General features: G+C 41.9%; 1 long non-coding RNA gene across 1 annotated transcript; it reads right to left on the reverse strand.

Annotated features, from left to right (window-relative positions):
- Positions 1-2,559: 2,559 nt before the first annotated feature.
- Positions 2,560-7,400, reverse strand: LOC122230040. Its single transcript, XR_006207254.1, has 3 exons — positions 7,201-7,400; positions 5,538-6,000; positions 2,560-4,842 (listed from the first exon to the last, which is right to left on the reverse strand). It is a non-coding gene; the product is annotated as an uncharacterized LOC122230040 (long non-coding RNA).
- Between the last annotated feature and the right edge of the window lie 914 nt (positions 7,401-8,314).

Below are 8,314 nucleotides of genomic sequence, written 5' to 3' on the forward strand. Positions count from 1 at the left end.
GGTCCATCCCTTGGGTATGAAGTGCTCTGAATGCCTAGGAGAGTGGTGTGATTACAAGTGTTTAGATATTACCTATTATGCAAAAACTCAAGATCACTCCGTTACCAAGTACCTGGACTCATTTACTTAAGAAGTCTTCGATAAGAGATTTTTTCATTACTCGGTGCAAATCAATATGTATTTCAGACAGTATGTTCCTTCAAGCCTCAATTTGCCAAATAGAACAGGGGCACTTGAATTATAATGGGCAATAGAGATCCCATGTGAGTGGGTTGTGCATAATGAGGAAGACAGGTGACTGGGATATGAGCTTGTTTGGGTGTTGTGAAAAAGTAGAGATTCAGACAATCCAGGTTTGATTGGGAGTGTTTCCTGTTAATGTACAGTTGTTGTAGATGCTTCCCTTGACCCAGAATATAAGAGGAAAAGTTAAATTCAGCAAAGCTGTCTTTAGTGTCTCGGATTATATTTGTGTTTATGGACTGTTGTTTATTACTTGCTTAGGGTGAAGCAAAAAAGGTATCCCAACAATAATCTAGATTGGGATTATGGTTTCAATGTTTTTAAAGGATAGAAATGATGCCAAAGTTTCTTGGTACAATAATGAACACTTATAATAAAACAAAATTTTGCTCCTTTTTAAAAATCTGGTCCAGGAAGATCGATTTATTAAGTGTTAGCCTCTCAGCTTTTAACTCCCTAAATCACAAAGTACCCACGGCAAGCCTAATACTTTCTGAAGGTTTTCTTTAGCGCGAGCCACTTCTGGAAAACAGTTTATTTTCTTCACCTGAGGACAATAGATTAAAAAATAGGTAGCAGCCATGAGACTTCACCAAACATCTTCTGTCCTTTCTTTAAGAGATGTTGAAGGTGCCTAATAGAGTCTGACATGTTTTCGCTAAGTATGAAATATCAAAATGGCAAATCCTAATGTTTGCTTCATCCGAGGACAATTTCATACCTTATGCTTTACCTTGTCAGCTTGAATTGATATCAAGCTGGGAGAGGTCATGGCTGCCCCCCCTCCCCCCCCCTCCCGATTCCCTATCATAGTGCAAAATGCTCCGATCAGAATTCTTAAATGTGTGGTGTAATGTGGGATGCTATGTGGCATGATGGAAAGTACACTGAATTCCACAGACAAAACCCTGCATTCTAGTCCTAACTTGACCATTTACTAGTGATCCAAACCTTGACAAATCAGTAGAATGCCACAAATATTTATTGTGCACCTACCATGTGCCAGGCATTGTGTAATAGGAGAGCAGAGAGAGAACATAAACACAGATCCCACAAAATGGCCAGGTGTTGAGGCACATGCATAAACAACTCCAGTATGAGGAACACAGAGACTCGTGCCAAGAGACAGGACTAGATACAAAGCTATAGCAAGCAGAGGAGGGAGAAGTTGTTTAGGTTTGGGGAGATCCAGGAAGGTTTAATGGAGGAGGGTGATTCATGAGCTAGGATTGCAATGGGGGATAGGATATGCACATGGATTGGGAAGGGGGTATAGGCAGATTAAGCCATGTGATCGAGCCCACTGAGGCAGTAAAGGATTTGACTCTGGGGAGCCTGATGAAGTGTCAGTTCACCTGGCACATACAGAAGTAGAGGGAGTAGAGAGAGTTGGGGCTAGGAAGGTATTGGACTCAGTAGAAAGAAGGGTTAAAAAAAAAATCTAAGTTCTCTGTTAAGATTAATCTATGGAAGAAAAAGAAGAAGGAGAAGGAGGAGGAGAAGGGGAAGGAGAAGGAGGAGGAGAAGAAGGAGAAGGAGGAGGAGAAGGGGAAGGAGAAGGAGGAGGAGAAGAAGGAGAAGGAGGAGGAGAAGGGGAAGGAGAAGGAGGAGAAGAAGGAGAAGGAGGAGGAGGAGGAGAAGGGGAAGGAGAAGGAGGAGGAGAAGGAGGAGAAGGAGGAGGAGAAGGGGAAGGAGAAGGAGGAGGAGAAGGAGAAGGGGAAGGAGAAAGAGAAGGAGAAAGAGGAGAAGGGGAAGGAGAAGGTGAAGACGGAGGAGAAGAGGAAGAAGAAGGAGGAGGAAAAGAGGAATGGAAGAAAAAGGAGCAGGGGAAAAAGAGGAGGAGGAGGAGGGGTAGGGAAAGTTGTTGGAGGAGAAAGAGAAGAAAGGAAGGAAGGAAGAAGAAAGAGCTAAATAGCTGGGACATCCATATGTCCCTGTTCAGCACCTTTGCATGGCCAATAAACCAAAGGTAAAATGTCCTTGAAGAGGATTATAACCTGTCACAGAAACAATCTGATTCAAAGGCCTGGTGGGTCACAGAGGCCTGGAATTTCTACCCAAGTCACTTTGACCGGCTTTATGAGAGACAAAATATATTCGCTTCCCTGTAAATCCATCCAAAGTCTATAGAGGCTTTTCCCTATGTGATGGCAGGCGAGCAAAGCATAAACTTGGTGCTAATAACATTGGTCTAAGACTTGGTGGTTTCCAGATCCTGGAGATCCATTGCTTAGTAAAGTAGGCATGGGTTTCATCCCATTTTATAACTAACTAACCAAGACAATGACAGGGATAGAAAAGGAAGTCAAGCTCAGGTCTCCTTTTGAGAACAAGTATTTAATTATGCCAAAAGTTACCAAAATTTGACAACCACTGTGCTTCAAAATTGGGACAATGTCGGCCAGTGAACAATCATTCTTCAACTCAGTTCTTGCACGGAACATTAATCTGACTTTTATGGTCAGCTCTGTAAAGTACTCTTGAGGGAGTTACTTTCTTTCTCGGGGCTCACAATGCTTTGTTTTTTCAAATAAAGGGGATGCACCTGATTTTTGAATCTTTATTTTCTTTGTATGGATTTAAGTATGTGCCAGCATCAAGTCAAGCCATCATCTAGATGTTCATCCACGTTATTAGATATTCAAATAGACTGAGTTTTCCTTTGTTTAAATATAGAATTGATGCACGTGCAGAGTTTTAAAATAGTCAAACAGAGCAGAAGAACAAAAATGTAAGGTAAAATCATCCTCTGCTTTATCACCAACCCCTCTCCCCAGAGACGTCACTGTCAGCATTTCCTCTTTTTAGTTTTACTAGTAATTATTATTGTAACTTTATATAACGTGCTTAGGAACCTACTTTTTGAGGTCTTGACTCTAGGCAGAGTATTATTTCCTAGATATGTCTGAAGAATATACTCACTGACATTACTTACTTCCACTTTTTCTCCCCTGTTCACTTTCTCCGCTTTCTAATTTTTGTTAGCTGGACTATTAATTTTTGGGTCTTTTATATGTTGTTTTCATGAATAACTAAACCCTACTTTATCGCTTAACTTGAGGCAGCTATAAATTCCACTGTAAAGAAAAGGACAATAACATTCCCCTCTATCTTCAAGTTTTTCTTTCCTTTGTAATTATTTTTATACTATCTAAACTTACTACATTTATAGTCTCTTCCATAATTGTAAATACATCTTACGGGATTGTATAATAAATGGATTATTAAAAAATGAATGAACAGAATGATTATGTAAATATTATTCAATATAGAACCAGAGAGCCAGGGGTTCAAAATAGAACCAGGGATTGACTCACATGGAAGTAAATCTTCTATGCCATGAACATGTTTCAGGTTAAAGGCGAATCCTCCAATGTTCCATCTCATGTGCCCTCTCTTGATTTCTAGTCTCCTTTACCCTTTGTTGTTGCCACTGATATTTCATCCTCTTTACCAAATTACTGTTCAACTGAAGATAAAGGCAGTGAACTTCATGAGGTTTTGCACACCCTGAAGTGTCTTACGTGTCTTTGCTTTTACATTTGATTGATGGTTTAGTTATAGAGTTCTGTGCTGAAATCCTTTCCTATCTGAACTTTGAAGAATTTTCGTTGCCTCCTAATACCCAAGAGGTGCTGATAGGAAGTCTGCTATGACTCTAAGTCTTTTTGCTTGGTAAGTGACCACGGCCCCATGTTTCTGACATGCAGATTTTCTCTTTGTTATTGGAATTACCAACTTTCACCATGATGTCCTTTCCATGGTGATATCCTTTTTCCACCAGTCCTTCTGTGCATTCACACCTGTGTGGGAGTCAAGTTGCTGAAAGTGAGAGGCAAGCGTTCTGCTGAACTGAACAAAGGATTGGAGTCAATTGACCTGAATTCAAGTCTTGATTTTGCTCCTTCTTTCCATCTTTTTTCTGTCTATAAAACCTTGCAAAATACTGTATCTTCGCTCAGGTCCTTTTTTCTTTTTTTTTCCTATCAAGACAAATTGATACTAGTTTCAGTCTGGTTCTTCCCTGCCATGCCCCATTACATTGCAGAAATACTGTTACGAGTAGCAGTAAAATTGTTTTGCAAACTGTAGAGCTGTATATTATGGTCCATATCATTGCAGTAGGTGTAAACATGATGAAAAGTGTATGGTGTTATAGAAATGTGGGGTTCTTGTTTTGTTCCTCCACTTATCATGTGTCATTTTGCCTGGGTGTGTAGAAATTGCTGTGGGGCCATCGTTCAAGCAAAGCTGCAAAGCAATCTTGCTAGTTAGAAGAGTGGGCCCTCTGATACCCTCCATGCGGCTGTATAAGGGCATCCCTCTTTCTCAGCAACAGTCAACTGATAAATGACCTGTTCCTTTATCCTTCCTAGGATAACTCCTCCCTGGGAGGTTGAAATGACGCACCTGCTGGCATACAGTATAGCTCCAAAGTTCCTCCGGTCATAAAATGGAGGAAGAAGAAATCATTTAAATTACTGTTTGGGGCATTAGCTTGAAAGCTTCCAAGATGTCTATTCTCTCTGATTCGACACGTTTCTTGAGTTGAAACAAAATTTAGTGATACTTCCAGGAAGTATCAAACAGTGATGTAAACTAGAAAGGGAAAGAGTACATTAGAATAACAATATCAGATTTGAGATAAATCTTCCAATCGTAACCAGGATCCTCATTGACAAGGAAATTGAGAACCTGGCTGAGACAGGAACTTACCCACGGTCACGTGAGATCTATGGAAATAGTTTCCAACACTCCCAACTCCATCCCACAGTTATTTGACCTAAAGAGTCAGGTCTCCTAGTAGTCTTTAACTTTCTAACAGATCGCTTTAAAAATGGAAAGCAGAGGTGCCTGAGTGGCTCGGTTGGCTAAGCTGCCCAGTCTTGATTTCCACTCAGGTCATGATCTCACAGTTTGTGAGTTCGAGCCCTGCCTCGGGCTCTGTGCTGACAACTCAGAGCCTGCTTGGGATTCCATCTGTCTTCCTCACTCTCTGTTCCTCTCCTGCTTATGCGTGCGTTTTCTCTGTCTCTCTCAAAAATCAATAAATAAACTTTAAAAAAAGGAAGCAGAAAGAGTCCTTGTGACATGGATAATCTTGAGGCTACATCGAATACAAGTGGACAAGGGGCCGTACCTCAGAACCCTTCCGGTTATGGACCCTGTGTGGGGTGTGTGACAGCACTGACACAGGACTCTCTCACTGTGGTCGTGGGAGGTAGGAATTTTGGCCCCATCTCAAAGGCGTGAGGAACTAAAATCAGAGAGGTAAACAAGTTCACACAACTTACCACATTTGCTTTTGATGAAAGGCAGAGGCTGAACTTGAACTTGACTCTGAGCTGGAACTTGAATCATAAAATTGCTTCTCAAGGTACAGTTCAAAAGAGAATCTAGAATCCAGCTTCCTCAAGACTCCAGTCTACCTCACGGTTAGACAATGATAAACAAAGGCACAGGCTCCACTGTTAACACCGTCAGTTCTTCACACAATTCAGAGGAATTCTGTGCTCAAATTTACTGGATCCTGGATTTCCTATTTAAAAACATGATCTGGCATATGGATTGCTTTCATATGGCCTTTTTGGAATACTCACGGGGTTCAGGAGATTTAAAATTCTTTGCGAAAGAGGTGAGCTTTGCCTTGGTGAAAGCATTTCTGCAATTGTACATTGAGCCCTGGATACCACTCATGGTAACAGAGAAGAGTGTCCAGCATGGAGAGGGTCCTGAGACCAAGGCATGAGACAAACCCTGGAAGGAAATAAACATGTTCTGCCTAGAGTCTTGGCCAAGAAGAAGCTCATGGGGTTACTTATAGCTGTGTTCAAATTCCAAAAGGACCATGAAATGGAAATCAGATTAGACTTGTCTCATGTGATTTCAAAAGGCTGCTCAGATGAAAATGAGAAGCCAACAGAGTAAAATGATCGGGAACCATATTTTTGGCTTATGAACAAAATAGCTTACTGATAGCTGGGCTATCTGCAGACAACATGGGCAACCTTTGGACATAGTGAGCTCTGTTCTGGAAGGCAGAGTGACTACTTCTCAGCAGGGAGTTGTGGAGAAATTCAATGGGTGTTGGAGTAGAACCATCAGGAAGTCCATTCCTTGGTTAAGGAATCCTGCAGTTCGATAACACACACCCAACACAACTACACACACAAACACACACGTGCACACACACACGCATGTGCTTGCTTTATCGTCCCAATACCAATAATCATTTACATTTATTGAGCACTTACTACATGCTAAACTATAGGCTCAGATCTTTATATGCATATTTTCATTTAATCCTTCTCAGGTCCTATGGAAAAGGTACTGCCATTATTAGTACCTATGGAAAAGGTACCATTATTAGGCATTCCACATTATATATTTATAATATATAAATATTATAGGTAAAGTATTATGCTCAAAACACCAAATTAGTTAATGGGGGAGCCAGAATTTCAATCTACTTGTGCCTGACACTGAGATCCTAAACACTCTGCTATACTGTTTCCTCCTCATGAAGATTAATACATTTGAAGAGCCAAAAATAATTTGGTTTGCACTCAAAATAACTCCGTAAAAGTTAGAGGGGTGCTGAAGATCAACTAGAATAATATTATGATTTCTCTGTCATGGATAACTGACAGCTATGCTCCATTTTGCCCAAGGAAGTAAAACTCTCTTATTAATGAGAGAGAAGCAGAAATTCACAGCCCCACCCGAGAAAAGCTTCCCAGCTTTAGTGGTTCCCTGTCAGTCTTAGGTGGAGGAAGCTTCCTGATGTCAACCCAGTTTATGCCCTTGACGTTCCTGTACAGGCACTGAGGTCAGAGGAGAGAGTGGGTAGAAGAGGGCAAAGTCAGTTTTCCCCGGGAAGCACTTGTTTTAAGTTCAGAGCCTTTGGAAGTTTAAATAATTAGAAGTGTGGATGAGGGCATGAGTGTGTTCGCTCACGTGGAAGGCTTTCTGGTCATTCGAGTCTCTTTAGCACCTTGAGGAGGAGCCAGATGGCAGCACGTCAAGTCTGATTAGACTTTAAAAGATAAACCCAGAAAACAGAGAAGCACTTGTACACCTCCTCCAGACAATAAGGAAAACAACACTGGAATAATTCCCTAGGTGAGGTGAGAAGTTCAAGAGCCCCTTCTATCAGCTTGATGTTTACAGTTCCCCTAAGATGATCCTTCACACTTGGAATGTTTCAAACAATTGGCACTCCGCATTCCAAGAAAAGCTACTAATTTTTTCTCCTTCTCTACTGCGGCACTTTTCTGCAGGCTTGAGGCTTCTAGTGGCTTGTGAGTCCACAAGGACTCGGGAACATTGTGGAAATAGCCTCTACCAAGAAATGCAGCCATTTCTAAAGCAAAGGCAATTAGAGTTTCAAATGTCACCTTAAAAAAATCACCTGGATTTCCCTTAAAAATAATAGATGGCCCACAGACAGGCCTTGTCTTGAGGACGAGAATCATGGAGAAGTTCACGGAAAATAGGAGATGTTAGCTTGTTTGGGGAGGTCTGACAGCAGGGTAAAGAGAGGTACAGCCTAAGAGCTTGTGGGATGGGCTGCTCTAAGAAGTGAGCCAACCTGACTGACCTACAGACCCCTCCAGGAGTCTCAGCCCTGGGCAAGAAAGCAGGAACAGGGTTACTGGGGGTGAAAGCAAGATTGGTTGGAAGTCAGAGAATAGTTGGAGCTCCAGTTCCCTTCTCTACTCTAGACCACCAGAAAGTTATCTCTGCCCCACAACACTGGAGACCTGAGATTTGTTTCCTGGAAAAACAGAATCATTTGATTTCTGAGCTGGGGCACCCCAGGCACAATGCAGGGCTGTTGTGAGAAGCGTGGCCCCAAAAAAGTATAAGGGGGAAATCTGAAAACTGAACCCAAGGATTCCCATCCACCTTTCTAAGCCCTACTCCCAGAGCCTCATGCTGGGGCCCAGCCTCGAGGCAGAACGTCTTCTTTTATGGGGAAACTGACGGGATTTAAAGGAAAGATCTACGGATATTGGCATCTGGGCTCTCCGGATGCGAGGCTGGCTTGGGAACTCCCCAGGAGAGACAG

This window comes from Panthera leo, chromosome C2, assembly GCF_018350215.1.
Source record: "Panthera leo isolate Ple1 chromosome C2, P.leo_Ple1_pat1.1, whole genome shotgun sequence".
NCBI classification, from domain to species: Eukaryota; Metazoa; Chordata; class Mammalia; order Carnivora; family Felidae; genus Panthera; species Panthera leo.